Raw genomic sequence first — 19,385 nt, forward strand, 5'->3', positions numbered from 1 at the left:
TTTGATATATGACGTTGTATAAAGGAGTGAGCGATATGTCAAAATATTAGGACCAGTACATTTTTAGACTTGACATTCTTTAAAAATATACCGTTATATCTTTTCACCGTTTTAATATTATAAAACGTAATTTATTTTTACCATTTTATACTGTAATGCGTTCCACATCATTTAATTTGATCACTGAAGTGATTTTGTGTATCATTATATAAATACCAAAATAGAAAATTTATTCATTACATTTTGAGTGTGTCGAAATACAAATCTGGATTATCTCCAATTATAAGAGTTATTTATGTCTAATTAAAAGCTGAAATAATAAAAATGAAAATGATATTTTCTGGCGTTTCTCATGTACGTGAGTATAATCCAGGATTCGGACCTCACATACTTATAAAAGAGTTGCTGCTTTAGAAATAGCTTCTTTTCATCTCACCAATAGATGTCTCTAGTGAAGTTCTAGTGATTCAAGAACAATGTTTCAAAATTGGTTTATATACATATGTATGTAGAACTTCCAAGATTTTGAGTAGTGTGGTTGTCAATAATGGGTAGAATTTGTAAATGTTACACGATGTCTCTGGTGAAGTTCTAATGATCCAAGAACAACGTTTCGGAATTGGTTCATACTCGTATATATAGAACTTCCAAGAATTTAAATAGTGGGGTTGTCAATAATGGGTAGAATTGGTGAATGTTGAATGGTGAAAGTGATCACTTAAGCCAGCCTATGACGGTCGTCAGCCCCGTAAATGCCCAGACCTCCATATTTTTCTTCATCTTTGATGAGATGTTAAAAAATAATATGAGAAATTTTATTTATTGTTTCGGCATTCACTTTGTGGTAAGACATTATGAAATTTCAGTAACTAACCAATTAATTTACAAAGTAATTTCCTAAATTACCCCTCTTCTTATTTATAGAACAGTTAATTATTTATTGTGTCTTAGTTTACATTCAGACCTGAAGATGGAAGCATACATTCCGAAACTAGTCGTCATAAAATAAACTCAAGTGGTAAAAAAAGAGTGTTTTTCTTTCACAATTTTACCAAAATAGAAGTTGAAAGAGTTTGTTCAAAATTCAACGGAATCTTTCTTATACAAGCGGATTTTATTAATCCTTTCTGCATTATTTTTTTTAATTCATCTCTTTATTTTCAACTTAAATTTCACTCGGTATATACCACTTTTTATACTTTTAATTTAAATAGTGATATTTACCAAGTTAAATTTAAATATCTTGAGTACCTGATAATAAATATTCAACCCTGTATCGGAAAATTCTCGACATTTTGTTTTACTAGAATTATTTATTTATTCATTCTTAAATTTTTGTTCAAAATACTTAATTTAGAAGTATTATTTTCTTTATTCTTTCTGTAGTTCTTGTTAAAAAAAAAATTAAAAATAAGTAAATGGGTAATTATATTAATATACTTATTCACAAAATTGCAATGGCGAATTTAGTGTTTGTTATATTATCGAATTTTTATTTCCATCAAAAAGATATTATTCAAATGATAAATTGCACGTTAATTATAGAAAATAATTTAAAAAATAATGTACAATAATGACTACTTTTTAATTGTTAAATTGAAATTTCGTACTGGAAACCATTTAATGAGATTCTCAGAGGATTTTGTAAACATTATTATTTATTTATTTCATAGATACATATTTTTTTAAAACTATATGTATTACGGCTCTTTAGGCATGGCCTGTGTTGAGCCGAAATACTTACAGGTTTAATATATTTTTTTATTTATTATATTTTTGTTTTTTTTAATTATTAGACTTTATGCATTACATACAATAGATACAATTACAATTTACAATATAAAGGGATTGCAAAAAAAAATTACAACGGAACTTTAATTAAATATATAAAGAAATAAAGTATATTCTTGTCCTTCATTTGCCATCTTGCAATAATCAAGGTTGGTACTGGGAGTCTGTTATGTACTGCCAGTTTAGTTTTCGCTGTTAGGCTATAATTTGCTACAACTTATTTTTGTAAATCATTCAATCTGTTCCCAGCATTTACGGATAGAAAGTGGAGAAATAGGGAAAGAAAAAAAATATTTAAAGCAATAACTTGGTGGTTTTCAATTAGATGTCTCTAGTGAAGTTCTAGTGATTCAAGAACAAGGTTTCTAAATTGGTTGGTATATATAACTTCCAAGAATTTGAGTAGTGTGGTTGTCAATAATGGGTAGAATTAGAATAATGGTAAACTGATCACTTAAACCAGCCTATGACGGTCGTCAGCCCCGTAAATGCCCAGACTTCCATATTCTTCTTCATCTTTGATGAGATGTCAAAGAATGATATAATATACATAATTAAGTTAAAATAAAATATTTTTATTGATTTTAAAACCAGGTAATATTTTGATTAGATTTTTTTAGTTTATATATATATCCAAAATACAAATGAGTGTAAATAAAAAATATTTAATAATTAAAAAAAAAAATTGTAATTCGGTATTTAGGAGACAAAGCTTTTTTAATTCTCGTCTTCTCGTATCATATATTAAAAATTATGATATTGACCCCTTTCTTTATAACCCTATGTATCATTGTAAACTAGAACAAGTAAAAAACCCACTTAATCATATAAACTGACATATATGAACACATTACGTACATATGAATAATGTACTATGAAATATATAATATGTACGAGTATATTTCTATCTATTCCTTTAAAATAGACCAATTTAACTCAGAGCTTTTAAATTTAAATGCTTTTATTTATAAAAAAAATCTGTTCTAGATACGATATTTATTGTAATTTGAAATACTAATTGAAGTAATGTAATAACTAAACGGTGATTTAAGATAAAGAGTCTGAAGGTGAAAAACTCAGTCATTATTATTAAATGTAGGAATTTTAATTTTTGACATTTTTATTTGTGAGATGAAAAATACTAAGAAGATTGTTTAATTTTTACTTGCAAAAATAGCATATTCAATTTAGATTAATTTTTTTTTAATTTAACGTTTTGATTCGATTTGTATTGTATATATTTATTACTCCATATCTAGAACGGAAAAAAGGTTTGCTTACTTTAAAAAAAAAAAGTGTACCAAGAATATGAAAATAAAATTTCATTTCATATATTTCTGATTTTAAAGTATGTACATAAATAAATTAATCCGACAACTAAGTGTAAGGCAGATAAGTGTTCTGGTATTCAGTGTAATTAATGAAATAATATAAATTAGAAATACTTGGCGTGCGATGAAACATATGTGATGATAATAAATTATCCTTTGTGTACATATTATCCCTTTTATAACATAAACGATGATAATATATTAGTAAGTCCTTTTTCTGGAAATAAATGATTTTTTCTCTTGTAGTCAACTTTATCAAAATACACTCTCCCTCACACACACACACACACACACACACACACACACATACATATATGTATATTTATGTATGTGTGTGTGTGTGTTTATATTATATATATATATATATATATATATATATATATATATATAAATATATATATATACATATATATATATATATATATATATATATATATATATTATATATATATATATATATATATATATATATATATATATATATATATACATATGTGTATATATAATATATATATATATATATATATATATATATATATATATATATATATATATATATATATATATATATATATATATATATATATATATATATATGTGTGTGTGTGTGTGTGTATATATATATATAATTACAAATATCTCTGGAATCAGTTTTCAAGACTAAATGGATCGCTACGATTATTTGATGAATACAAAAAGCTTTGCTTTATTTGGGTCAGATCACGATATATTTTCACGTAGGTGAATACATTTCCTAGCATAAAAGCCTTTCCACAAACGATCGTAAGTTTTGCCCCCAAAACAAATCACCCACATTTATCCAAATCTCAATCTGGACTTACGAGTTTAAGCGCTAGTATGGCGCGTTGTCGAAAAATTTACTGGGACATTTCCCTCCCGAACGATCGTCCTAAGGACGAAGTGGTTCCTTAGAAGGAACTCTATTGCGACCCGTTATTTGAAGCCGTCATCGTGTAGGCGGGGTTAAAGTCTTTAATGCATTGTCCCAAATACAATTATATTGCCGACGGCAAATCGCGGCGGCGAGAAAAAAGACATAAAGCATTTCCATTTGAGTAAGGACTGCGGTTCAAGGAAAATGTATTTCGATGAAAATGTGCCATTCTACTTGCACTTGAACTGATGGTCCTGGCATACGCCCGCCCTAAAAACATCGAATATTACAACTAGCAGCAAATGCGTTTATCAAAAGTGTAACATATATTTCTGGCCGTTTTGATTTGTTTACCATAACGGAGAGATCTTTTTACTAGGTGTTTATTTTCCCTTCCGAACGTTTGTGTTTTTGCCTGGCGTAGTTCGGGTTCGACGCAGTATTCCCTGGAATCGTTGCAGCAACAGCGCACTGAACTTTGATAATGACCAGGAGAGGGTGAGTTCAATCCCCGGGCCTGCCACGTGTCGCTACGCCAGCTAGCTAGGAGGGTTGTAGCGAGGAGGCAACCCTCAGCCCCAACCCTCCGCGGCCCGGACTTGCATTTAACGTGATGCGAGCTATATATCGGTCAGGCTCCAATAACAAAAAATCTCCTAACAAAACTGAGCCACCTCGCTAACAAAAACACATCATTTATATGATATCATCTACAATTCACAAGGTTAAAATGACTTTTTTACAATGTGCGTTACGGTTAAAACGAAAATTCGGACGCAGAATTCTGCTACGCTGTGTACGAACGCAAAGTACTGTCCCGGTTTTGGGACGCGGAAGGATAACAAGCCCCAAATGCGCTTTCCTCAAAAGCGCATACCATTACAAGTCGGATGTTTTGTATCCTTTATTTGTGAAGGGAGCCTTTTGCTCGGACGCTGGGAAAACTGAAACGAAATTAGTCCGTATGCATTTGATGTCTGGAGGGCTACGCTCTCCGTGACACGTACGCGGAAAGCGCGGGAATCTACCGAGCGCCATGTTGGATGAAGCGTTGTTTTGTTTTGGTTTTCCCGCCCGCGGCGCGACTGCAGCCGATGTGTGGAAATCGAAACGTAAAATCGAAAAATGCGTATTTATTTGAAAATTTTACAGAACGGTTACATAAATACATTAACAATAATGAGAAACAAAAAAAAACAGGTAATTGTAACATTTCACATATCGCTCACTCCTTTCAATAACGTCATAAATCAAAAATCGTCAATTTTCAGTTGTGTACGTTTTCGGAATTCCCAGAAATTTACCAGATTCCAGCAAAAGCGGCATATTTTTAACTTAATATTTACCTGCTACAGGGCAGCAAGTGTTATTTTTGCATTTTTAAGAATATGTATTGTTTGATTATTTTTTTAAATAAACTAAATATTTTTCAAATAGAGAAAAAACCTTCCGGTTTTACCCTAAAAGATCTGTTGCACGGTAAAAATATCAATAAGTGGCTTGATATTTATTTTTAATACATTGTATTATATTTTAAAACTTTAAAAACGTTCTCCTGAAAAATCAAGTTTTTTGATTTATGACGTTCTTGAAAGGAGTGAGCGATATGTCGTTAAATATAAATACCTGGAAGAGGGACGGGATCGAGGAAAAGGGGAAAAGGGAAATATCAAAGCTCATGTCCAAGACAAATTATCTTAAAATTGGGATACACCACGATAAATATCGACTTACTATTTACTATGTACGCGATCGCAGTGCTGACAATGTCGAGTAGAACGTCAAAATTCCCATATTCATCGTTGACCAATTTCGATGAACGATAAATATAGGAACCTAGTTTGGAGTTTGTTCTACTCGTGGGAAGCGCTAGGGTGCCAGTTGTACTGGTGATCCCACCAGGAACTCTAAAACTTAATTCTGGTGAGTTTAACATACCCATGTTCTTCATTAAACTTTTTTTCTAAAAGCCATTTGAGTTGATAAAAATCATTTAAAAAGAAGAATACCCATTTAAGAACACAGGGATAAGGTAGCGACCTAATTAGGAGTAGCACGTCATGGAAATTTTGTTTACGAACTGCGTAAATTACGCTTATTTGGGTAAATTAAATTAAACCTCAAAACATTTTCTCATAAACTCTCTGAGCTGTATTTTTTACCTTCTGGTCAAGTGGGGAGAGATTTTGAGTACCGTATTAATTAGGCACTAAGATACTGAGAACTTACTTAAATTTTGGGGTAAAAAAACTATCTAACTCAACATTTTAGGTATGTCTAATCCTAATTGAAATCTGGGTTTTCCCACTTGTGATTAAGAATATGGAAGTCAGGGTATTTACAGGGCTTACTACCTGCCATAGGTTTATGGCCCATTATGATAAAATAATAGTGTGGTTGTCATCATGGGTATAATGGTGAATGTCACGCATGAATAAAGTAATTACTCAAACCAAACTATGACGGATCGTAAGCTCTGTAAACACCTAAAAAAATATTAATAACTAAAAATAATTCCATAGTGAAAAACCTCCGATTTGTGAACAAGGATTTAGACACATCCAAACTAATAAAATAACTGGTCAAATTATAAACATCTTCATAAAAAATTTAAATCATGTTTTCATGTGTAATAATTCTTGCATATATTGAAATAAGGGACGCCGCTTAATAAAAAGCTCTCTCAAATCAAACATAGATGCTGCCGAGAGCTTGCTTCATTATGTGATATATATGTTTATATGTACATACGAGTCTATGAGTATATATTACATAATTCACTCGTCGTTTCATGTTTAAAACCTGCAAGTGCAAGTGATTCCTTCCCCAACGTATTAAAAATGGATAACTCTTTTTTCTTACTTGCCAGATCACACTAATTACAACGATATTATATTTAAAAGTTGTCTGCAGAATACTATTTAGTCCAACGAATTTTTTTTTTAAAGTCGAATGGCTATTCCACTACCGGTAAAATATGCCGATTTGTGGGGAAGACAAAACGGGCAAGTGTTTATGATTCCGGTCACGACTTTGTTGTTCGCGGAAGTCCGGAAGTTTAGATATTTTCTTACCTAAGGGAACCGTAACGTGTCGAACTGAAAACCAATAACGGTTTACTCCGCTTCTAGTGCGTGAGGCTGTAAATTATATATAAGGGTTCAATAGTATCAGAACTTTGTAAACACGTTCGTCCCTACATTTCAAAAGCTCCCATACTAAAAATGGATGGGTATTATGCCTGGTACGCACACACGAATGTCTTGATGAAAGTATATGGTGAACCCTTCGGTATCTTTAGAATTGCAACTTGGCAATTCTATTTTAAGAATTCACAGACCATGGATAAAGTGATAATTTTCCAACCTGGCGACGTTACAGAAATATTCTTTTATCTTGAGCCGCCATGATTGACTACAAACGAGAATAACGGCATGATATGTAAACTGATTTCCACCACTTTATGTGCGATCGAAACCCGACAGTGAAGGGATCGTCTGCCATATGCATACATGACGCCATTCGTCCGTTTGTAGCCCGTATTCGAAAAATTGCTATATTTTGTATTTTATTGAAAAAAAGCTAAATTAAATACAGAGAAAAACGTGTACTTATGTTATAAGACGTTAGGAGATTACAATAATGCAGTGTTGACTTAAAGGGATTAAAAATATCACCCTTTGTATGGTGATCACATCTTTACAGGATTGATATTGTCAGTTCGCTACCGATGACACTTTCGCTCCCAGTGTGAATTCACCTTAAGTGTAAACACTTAAAATCAGGAAAATATTTTTTAAAAATGTTATATGAATAACAGTCTTAACAGACTGGAACTGGAACATTTAAAAATGAAATACAACAGTACAAAAATGGCATGTAAAATATTCTCTTTATTCAATACCTGCACTGTCATTGATTGATGCTTTAATTGGTAAAACTGATATTCGTTTGTGATAACTAAAATACGAGATATTTGATAATGTTGATAAGCATGAACAATAAATAATAAGTGTATGTCGCTCTCTAAGCACAAGAGCTTAGTCTCTTTATTGGAGAGAACAGCGTTAACTAATTTTAGGATATATATTTATGTATTAATTTTAAATCAAACACAGATATTGCTGCACATGTTAAAACTGTCACTTAGAATTGTATAGCTACATAAGACTGCAGTCTATTTGATCTTCACATTCGTTTGATAATGCCCTAACAAGGCGAAACAATTGCCACAATAGTATTTTTTTATGTGTTTTTGTTAATAAAATACAATTCAGTAAACTCAAAAAATCTATGTTTGATTTAAAAATCAATCAATAAATAATTTTAGGATTGTCAAAAGTGGAAACGTCTTGAAAATCAATTAAATTATTTAAAAAATCTTGCAACTATATTCAATAAAAAATAAAAAATCAGTGATTCGATATTTTTAAGCAAAATTTCTTCTCTCTACGCTATATCTTTCTTCTCTCATATAACTCTCTCTTGAAATTTCACTCTTAATTTTCATCCAATTATCGATTAACAAAATATTATATTAAAACGAAAAAAATATAATGAACTTATTTACATTTTTTCCCTCCTCTTTCGAATATTGGTTATTATTGATATTACGAAACTTTTACGGACGTCGTATTTCAAATTTGTAAACAATATTTTAAACGTGTTTTTAAAATGCCCACGTCATCACTGTATAGAACAAAACGACAAAAACAAAACACAAAGTAAACACAAAGTAATAATTGTGCTTTTGGAAAACAAATAAATGAGATTTCACATTTTCCAGTGTAATTTACGTAACAGATAAATTTTAATTAAAATGAAAAACGGAATGACGTCAATCGTATAGTACATCGACGGTTTTAATTCAAACGAGATACATATTTCAAGAACGGTAAAATGTTCTGAAGCCAATTGCGCATATGGATCGACACAGTGTTAACTTAATCGTAAATTACATTTAGTTAACACCATTATTTCTTACGTCTCATGGATGTCGAGATACCAATAAAATTATGTAAAAAATAACTCAATCGGAGAATATCCAGATCTGTGAACAAGTATTTGGACACACTCAAAATGTTGTAAATAAATTAACTGGTCAAATTATAAGCTTTAATAAAAAAATAAATGATATTTTCTAGCGTTTCTCAAGTATGGGAATATAATCCTGCCTATAATACAGCCTTTGACAGTTCGTAAGCCCTGTGAATTACCAGACTTCCATATTCCATGGAATGATATTTAAGATCTTCTTCATCTTTGTTGAGATTTCAATAAAATAAAATACTTTTAAAACTATCCACGTGAATTATTTCATAAATAGTTTTGGTAGTCACTTTGTGGTAAAATCTATCCATGAGATGGCAAAAATATATCGTAAAATCTATCCATTTTTAATATAAGTTTTACTTAAAAATACCACAATTTCTTAAAATCTATCGCGACACATGTTTCGATGCATTCCACATCATTTTTATACGATTTGAAAATGATGCGAAATGCATCGAAACTCGTGTAACAATAGGTGTTAAGAAATAGTGGTATTTACTAAGTAAAACTTCATTTAAAAGCGTGAATTATTATTTTATCTTCGATTTTAATAAGTCATCTTCAATTGCATAACGCAGCTCTGTGTTGTTTGGGAAGTAGTAAACTAAAAATACAAATGGCTAGACGCAATGTTCGGGACTGCCAGTTTACTCATTGCAACCGCATTGCAGTGAAACGAGCTTGTGGAGGCTTATACGAGTACTCCGTACACCCCCTCCCTCTACCGGCTGCCTAGTCAAAACACAGGCCATGGAGAGAATACTACGTCACGTATCGACTTCTCACCGTAGATGGAGAACCATATGGAAGTCTGGGTATTTAAAGGGCTTATGCCCTGTCATAGGCTGGTTGACCCATCGGCTTTTCGTCATTCATCCATCCCCCTTTTCAGCATTCAAAGACAACAGCTGGAGGCGCGTTGCAGGAGCCTGGGTAAGGACAAGACATCGGAAAAATTATAACAACAAAAAAGTTTGCTCACAACTCGATAAAAACTACTTGTATAAACAAATAAATAAATAAATAAATTTCTTGAATGTTTTTCGCAGATACTTTGTGGCACATTTTATAAACATTATAAATTAATTAACTTTGTTTTAATCACTTTCTTATTTAAACAATTGAACCTACCGGTTTCGACAAGAGTGTGTGAAAGTTTTTGGTAAGAGTATTTTAATGTTTTAGAATTTAATAAGCCCTGATGATGACAAGGTTCTTGTCGAAACCGGTAGGTTAAATTGTATTAATAAGAAAGTGGTTAAAACGAAGTTAATTAATTTCATAAAGTAAATAAATAAATGTTTAAATGGCTTATTCGTCAAAATAGTTATTTTCTAATTGCTGTGATAGTTCATAAACTGTCACGAGAGGTGATATCAAATATGATAAAAAGAGTGAAGGATATTGGTACCATAAACCAAGTTAGGACATAAAATGCCAAACCCTCTTCTAGTGTAACGGAAGGTCTGTTTAGTCTGTTGATGACAGTCAGAAGTCCGCCTTCTCCTGAGGAGTTTTACTTGGTTTTCTCCCAGCAACGAGCAAATGCTGAGAGAAATGTTCTTGATTGGCTCACACTAGATTATCGATGTATTACCATAAGAGAGGCGTCAGATGATCGTAAAAAATATGGTAAGACGACATAGCCGCTGTGGGGGGCAAAAATTGGCTGCAAGCAGCAACCGACCACAAAAATGGAAGGATACGGAAGAGGCTTATATCCAGCAGTGGAAGACAGATAGCTAAAGAGGAAGAAGAAGAAGATTGCCCTTAGTACAAAATTTATGTTTTCAAGTATAATGATGAGTTAAAATATGTATTTCCTTTTTGTTGACGTTTTTTTTGAAAAACATTTGGTAATGATGAAGAGTCTTATATCCCACCTTGATCAAAAAGTTCCCGGAATTTGTTCAGAAAATTAAAAATACAAGGATATTCATCAAAATCGATATTATCCCTTTCAAAGTACTCCTCATCGACTGCAACGCACTTATCCCGGGCGCTTGATTAATCTTCGAAACATTTTTTATAATCGGTTTTCGGTATGGCCATCAGAGCCATCGATTTTTCCACGACCTCTTCTTGGATGCTGTAACGCGTTCCGGGAGCGGTTTCTTGAGTCGACCGAAAGGAAAAGTCGCAGGGAGACAAATCAAGTGATTTCGGTGGTTGTTGGATGGTATTCGTTCAGTTTTTAGCTAAATGGTCGCGGATAACGATGGCATTGTACGACGGTGCGTTATCGTTGTGCAAGATCCACGAGTTGTTTGCCCACAAATCTGGTCTTTTTGGCGAATCGCTTCACTCAAACGTATTGAACGGATCCAAAAACGATGCATAACTCCTCTGCAATATTTCTTATTGTCAATTTGCGGTTTACGGTCATCCATTCTTTGATTTTGTTAATGTTTTCGTCGGTTTTCGATGTCGATGGTCTGCCATTGCGTTCATCATCGTTGACGGACTCCTGAAACGTTCGTGCCACTGGTAAACGACTGTTTTCTTCAGAGTATCGTTGCCGAAACAGTTTTCTATCATTTTCAATGTCGTTGCACCGCTAAAACCGCACAACTTAATTCAAACTCGTCGTAGTAAATTCCATTTCATTTTTAAAATTTTAAAAATCGAAAACTTAAGTAGACTGACTCTACTTGGTCCAAAAATGCAAAAAAAAACGTACTACAAAAAATGTCCCTTACTGTGTTTTAAATTTGGACAGCCGAGCTGATGTACTCAATACGGCGTCACTTTTACAAATGTCAAGCTATCAAGCTGAAAATTTCATACAATATTAATGACAGATATGGCAATCAAATAAAAAAATGGTGATTGCGAACGCCACACGGTGGTGATTCCGAGAACTTTTGGATCAAGGTATATAATAATTAATGAAACACGTGCCTTTTGGTTAAACTTGAAGGCTTTCTGACATCTTTTACCTTTTCTCCGAATTTTTTTACCATAAACGACATAAAACCCACAGACATCTGTATAAAATAATTAATTTAATTGAATATCAATATTGGTTAAACAAACGTATCACTTAAATGTTAGGTGATTACTTACGCTTTGTAAAATATTAAATATTTAAGTTAACATTTAAAAATCATAAAATATACCTTTTTAATTAAAAAAAGTAAATTGAGCATTTCTTCGTAAAACTCACTGGGTTTTGTAATATTTGATCCCCAAATTTTTCAATCAAAATATATTAGTCAACCTTTATGATAAAAAAATAATTTTAACAGTTTTTAATAAAGGAATGTGGAATTTTCTTTTGAGGCAATCATAAATCTGTTTTCTTCTGATGAAATTTTTATTTGATCTCCAAACTGAAAAAAAGGTTTCGAAATTAATTCCATGTTCTTCTTTAACTGTGTTAAAATATCAATTAAAAATCTCAAACATATCGCTCACTCCTTTCAACAACGTCACATTTCAAATAGCTTGATTTTTCAGGAGATCGTTTTAAAAGTTTAAGAATATAATAAAATGTATTAAGAATAGATATCAAGCCACTTATTGAACGTTTTATTGTGCAACAGATCTTTTTGCTAAAACCCGAATGTTTTTTTATCCATTTGAAAAGTATTTAGTATATTTAAAAAAATAATTAAACAACTTTAAAATGCAAAAACAGCACTTTCTGCCCTGTAGCGGGAAAAGATTAAATTTAAAATATGCAGCTTTTGCTGGGATTATAGTACATTTTCTAATATATAAATATAAAACCCTTATCCGCACCCCTATGGTGCATAGGGCACTGTGTCATATAAACGCAGTGTTATCTTGATCGTTTTACACATGAAGGAAAGGTGATCAGCCCTCCGCTTCAGGTACCAGTCCATGGTAATATTGAATAAATATTACAGTGAAAAAATCACTTATATTCATTTTACCCCCCTTGGGAATCGAACCCGGGACCTCCAGAACGGTAGCCGAGCGTGCTGACCATTACACTACGGAGGCGGACAAAACTCTGCTTCGCACATTTTCTAAGCATTCCGAAAACATACACAACTAAAAATTTACGATTTTTGATGACGTTGTTGAAAGCAGTGAGTGATATTTTGTGTTTTATGCTTAAATTTTTTGATATTATTTCAATTCATTTTTGATATGGAGTTCATTACAAGACTCGAAAGACATGCCATCAGCACTGTAACAGTCACTTTTTGGTAATATCTACCCATTTTTAAAATGAGATTTAGTTGGTAAATACCTTAAGTAAGTAAGTAAGTAAAAATAACCACCTTCAAACCCTTCTTTGCACCCCAATGGTGCATAGGGCTTTGTATCATATAAAAGCAGTGTTATCTTGATCGTTAACACATGAAGGAAAGGTGATCAGCACTCCAGGTAAAAGTCCAGGGTAATATTGAATAATTATATCACAGTGAAAAAATCACTTATATTTATTAGACCCCACCCTGGGAATTGAACCCGGGACCTCCAGAATGGTAGCCGAGCGTGCAGACCATTACACTGCCCATAACCAAGTAAAACATGAAACTAAATTTAAAAAGAACATTTTGAGTTAATTTAGATAGAGCATCTCCAATTATAGGAGTTATTTTTCATATTATTTTTTATATCTCATCAAAAAGAAAAAAGAAAATGAAAGTCTGGACATCTCACCAATAGATGTCTGTAGTGAAGTTCTAGTGATTCAAGAACAAGGTTTTTTAATTGGTTCATATACATGTATATATATATATATATATATATATATATATATATATATATATATATATATATATATATATATATATATATATATATATATATATATATATATATATATATATATATATATATATATATATATATATATATATATATATATATATACACACACACATATATGTATGCCCAGACTTCCATATTCTTCTTCATCTTTGATGGGATGTTAAAAAATAAACTTTAAATAGGTCAAATATCCGCATGTTTTATATAATTGCACATTTTATAATGATTACTTGGATCATAAATTTGGGGGTTGGGACCAAAACAACGTAATCAGGAACTCTTAGCCCTGAAATATGTGAAGGGGCCGGGAGTGTTAAGCTGGAGTCATTAATCAGGTTTACACGCTAGAAGGATATGGAAAAAGTAATCGGGGATGCTGCAAACAAGGAAAACGAGCCTTTTATCTGATCCGAGGAATGAAATGCGTTTTAAATTGTTATTGCAAAACAAATACTTCGTCACTCTACAAAACTTCACGAATCAAAAAGTATAAAAACCACTTATTTATTAATTGATTTAAGTTTTGTACTGACATTTCTTTGTGGAACTGCATTTTTTATAGTGAAATAATTAGCATTTAATTTTTTCCACAAATATTTTATTTGACCAGTGATCGCGTTTTGTCGTTATCGATATCATTAGACTGGTGTGGGACTAGACATTTTTAGGATTTTTTACGGAGTGTGTGGAAGTTTTTGGTAAGGGAATGCAATCAATTATGAGTATTTTAATGTTTTTAATGTTTTAGCATTTAACAAACCCTGATGATGACATGTTCTTGTCGAAACCGGTAGGTTAAAGTGTACTAATAATAAAAGTGGTTAAAACAAAGTTGTTAAATATTTTTTAAACATTTTGTCTAGCCTCACACCAGTCTAATGAAGAATATGTAATTCTGGGGATTTACAAGGCTTGCAATCTGCCAAACACTGGTTAGGTGATCATTTTACACACGTGTAACATTCACCAATTTTACCCATGGTTAAAAACTACACTACTGAAATTTTTACTTATCCGCACCCCAATGGTGCATAGGGCACTGCATTATACAAACACAGTGTTATCTTGATCGTTAACACACGAAGGAAAGGTGATCAGCCCTCCGCTTCAGGTACCAGTCCAGGGTAATATTAAATAAATATTAGAGTGAAAAAATCACTTTTATTTATTTGACTCCCCTGGGAATCCGGCAGCCGAGCGTGCTGACCATTACACTACAGAGGCGGACAATATGTATATATATATAAATATATATATATATATATATATATATATATATATATATATATATATATATATATATATATATATATATATATATATATATATATATATATATATATATATATATATATATATATATATATATATATATATATATATATATATATATATATATATATATATATATATATATATATATATATATATATATATATAAATATTCTGTAAATAGTGAATTTGCTGTGTAAGGCGGTATGCAAGTATGTTATAGTGTTAGTGGAATGCAGGAAGTGCAATGGCCGGTACGTAGCCTTAATGTTTACTACGGAGTTGTAGAATTTCAGTGTGTTAATAGCTACCCCAGTAACTGCGGTGCAGTGGGTGCGCGCGTCTGCGGGCGCCTGTGTGGGTGCCCCCCCTGTGTGTATGTGCACACGTGCGCGCCTGTGTGAGGCTGTACGGGCCGGAGGAAAGTGAACGGCTCTCCGATATAGGGGTGGGTGAGTACTCTGACGCAGGACCGCAAATTTCTGTATAATAAAGCTTTTTTTTTAGATGGGAATTGCATTTATTATTTACCTTGCTTATTATGTACGTCCGTACTTTTGTATTTTTATCCGTCTCCGTGGTGTAATGGTCAGCGTGTTTAGCTGCCGTGCTGGAGGTCCCGGGTTCGATTCCCAAGGGGGGTGAAAAAAACAAATATTAGTGACTTTACACCGTAATATTTATTTAATATTACCCTGGACTGGTTCCTGATGCGCAAAAGTGATCACCTTGCCTTCATGTAAGTAATGATCAAGATAACACTGCGTCAATTCGATGCAGTGCCCTATGCACCATTAGGTGTGGATAAGGGTTATAAGTAATAAGTAAGTAATTATGTACAAGGTTTATAGATCATTTAGTGGATTTTTGTTCCTTCTAGCTAATTTAATATGTACAACATTTTGAGTGTGTCTAAATACTTGTTCACAAAATCTGGATTGTCTCCAATTACAGGTGTTGCGTTTCTCATGTGTGTGATTGAAATCCAGGATTTGGACCTCATATACTAATATAAGAGTTTCTGCTTAGTGAAAAGCTTCTTTACATCTCACCAATAGATGTCTCTAGTGAAGTTCTAGTGATTCAAGAACAAGGTTTCTAAATTGGTTCATATATATATATATATAACTTCCTAGAATTTCAGTAGTGTGGTTGTCAATAATGGGTAGAATTGGTGAATGTTACACGTGTGTAAAGTGATCACTTAAACCAGCCTATGACGGTCGTCAGCCCTGTAAATGCCCAGACTTCCATATTCTTCTTCATCTTTGATGAGATGTCAAAAAATAATTAAATATGTTTTTATTTGAATTTTTGTTGGAAATAGGTGTATAATAATGCTTCAATGCTAGGCACAACTGCGAGAGGTCTTTGAATGTGTTTTATTTTTGTTAGAAAAAAATATTGAGAATGAGTAAAGAAAGGATAGTTTTAATTTTATGAAGCGAATGTTTTTGGTAATAGAAGCAGAAGAAGACCGAGCAAAACAAAGCATGATCAACAAAGTATCTGATCTCTTATATGGCCCTTCAGGGACCAGTCTAGGGTTGTTCAATTATTAAATAAATAAAAGAGCGTAAAATCACTAAAATTTATTTTTAATTAATGTGTTACTTAGTAGATACCAAATTACAAATCGATAATAACAAGGAAGGCAAAGGAAAAAGTCAGTTTAGAGAAAGAGGTAGAGGGAAAAACTAAGGGAGGAGGTTTGGTGGACAGTTAGAATTATTTATTTATTTAAACTTTATGTACAGAAAATAAAAAAGTACATATGCGGGCTAATTGCTAATAAGCAATATCTTCCAACCAACCAAAAAATAAGGATTAAAATGATAGATAGTAATGTCTCATGCGTTTCTTTAAAGCTATTAGAGAAGAAATGCATTTTTTGCAAGGGATGGTAATTCATTCCATAGTCTGGTCGCTTGGACAGAGAAGGAATTACTGAAGAATAATGTGTCATGTCGAGGAATGGAAATAGTCCTTTCTTGGGAAGAACGAAGTGACCATGATCTGAGAGGTTTTATATAAAGTTTTCAGCAAGATATTTAATTAAATTCAATTAACTTATTTTTACAATTACCATACACATTACAAACTTAAAATTTAATGCGTATACTTATATTAAAATCGAAAATATGCAAGAATACTATTACTAAAGGTGAAGAAGAATCTCGCTTCGGAAAACTCTTTCAGACACATGGAACATTTAGATGCATTGGGGGTGTGAAGAATATTACTTTTGCTATTTATAAATTATATTTTGTATTATCTATGGTTATAGACTCATTTGAGTGCTCCCCTCCACGGAAATCTTTAGTAAAGGCGAAAGATTTATTCGTATTGAAAGGAAACCAGAGTAGTGTAATGGTCAGCATGCTCGGCTACCGTTCTGGAGGTCCCGGGTTCGATTCCCAGGGGGGTTTAATAAATATAAGTGATTTTTTCACTCTAATATTTATTCAATATTACACTGGACTGGTACCCGAAGCGGAGAGCTGATCACCTTTCCTTCATGTGTAATCGATCGAGATAACACTGCGTTTATATGGAGCAGTGCCCTATGCACCATTGGGGTGCGGTAAGGGTTTTATTATTATTATTTATTATTATCTATTGATTCGGTATTAACTTTGTCGAATGACATGATTATTTTATTAATTAAACACTTGAATATACCACTTTAATGAATTTTATTTATATTTACGACTAGTTTCGAAAACGACAGATGATTTCATCGTCTGGTACAAATTAAAACAATTAAATTGAGTTTTAATTTGTACCAGAAGATGAAAACTTTTGCCGTTTTCGAAATTAGTCGTAAATATAAATAAAACTCATTTAAGTAGTATATTCAAGTGTTTAATTTTAATAAAATAATTATATTTTGTCCGCCTCCGTAGTGTAATGGTCAGACGCTCGGCTGCCGTTCTGGAGGTCCGGGGTTCGATTCCCAGGGGGGGTCAAATAAATGTGGTTTTTTCACTGTAATATTTAATCTATATTACCCTGAACTGGTACCTGAAACGGAGGGCTGATCACCTTTCCTTCATGTGTAAACGATCGAGATAACACTGCGTTTATATGAAGCAGTGCCCTATGCACCACTGGGGTGCGGATAAGGGTTTTATTATATTATATTTTGAATCATGAAAGGGGGATGGTTGAGATAAATGTGCAGTTTTCAGACCAGACGGGACAACGCACAGTATTCTACGCTAGTCTGGCAGTCTAGCGCGTTCCCGGCGAAGGTAGGAGCGACTGCAGGTCGGCGGTGGCGGTGCTCCGGGGGTGGCTGCAGGCTGCAGGGGGTCGGATCGATGCTCCCGGCCGGTCAATGCCCCCCGATGGGGCCGATGTGGGCCATGCACCCCGTGAACCCCTACCCGACTACCGGGTGCCCGGAAAATACTATTCAGATTTCTAATAATAAACACCAAACCGATTTTTAACAGACAAATTCATCATTATAATACACGAGGGCATTATAAAATATGTTTTGAATATTGAAAGGATTTACTTTGTGGATCATATTGATATATTATGTAGAGAAATAAAAAAACTTTGTGTTTAAAAAAATTAATTAGTTGCTTGGTAAAAATGTGAGTGGATCAAAACACAAAGTCTTTTTATTGCTCAAAATAACCTAACATAATGACCCGGCCGTTTGACTCGTCCAATCTCGTATGTTCCGGATCTAGGAGATCTGCCTTCTGCCCACATCTCGTCGACCCTCTATTTTGCCTTTTATGATTATGTGCAATAGCTCGTACTTCTCTCCTCTCAGCACATGCCCCAGATAGGACACCTTGATATCAGCAAGCACCTGTCTCCTAGCAAGAGCGGTTGCCATGGAATGCGCTGCATTCTACGGTGTAGCCACATTTCAAATGCGTCTAGTCGGTTCATAGTGCTTTCTTTGAGGGTCAACGATTTGATATATGTTATTTTTTTTAAATCTCGACATAGATGAAGAAGAATGTGGAAGTCTGGGCATTAAAAATAATATGAAAAATAACTCCCATAATTGGAGCGCGAGTGGTATGTTTGCCACAGCACGCATACCACAGTGGGGTGGCCTGTTAAGGCACCGAGTGGCAGGCTTCCGGGAGAGGCTGATGAAGAGCTCCAACCTCATCATAAAGCGGCTTGTGGAGCACAGACGGGGGCTGGACATGTGGCGGCACTGGAGCACAGTGCTGCGTTTGCCAGCGAGCTAATGTTCATCTACATCTCTCCAAAGTTATTATTATTATTATTATTTTTTCTTTCACTCTCTTATTAGTTATTAT

General features: G+C 33.1%; 1 non-coding gene across 1 annotated transcript; it reads right to left on the reverse strand.

Moving 5' to 3' along the window:
- Positions 1 to 17,342: 17,342 nt before the first annotated feature.
- Positions 17,343 to 17,456, reverse strand: LOC148301863 (U5 spliceosomal RNA). The gene has a single exon (XR_015838744.1). It is a non-coding gene; the product is annotated as a U5 spliceosomal RNA (small nuclear RNA).
- Between the last annotated feature and the right edge of the window lie 1,929 nt (positions 17,457 to 19,385).

This window comes from Brachycentrus maculatus, unplaced genomic scaffold (assembly GCF_059751285.1).
Source record: "Brachycentrus maculatus isolate JH-2025_06_01 unplaced genomic scaffold, ASM5975128v1 h1tg000511l, whole genome shotgun sequence".
Taxonomy (NCBI): domain Eukaryota; kingdom Metazoa; phylum Arthropoda; class Insecta; order Trichoptera; family Brachycentridae; genus Brachycentrus; species Brachycentrus maculatus.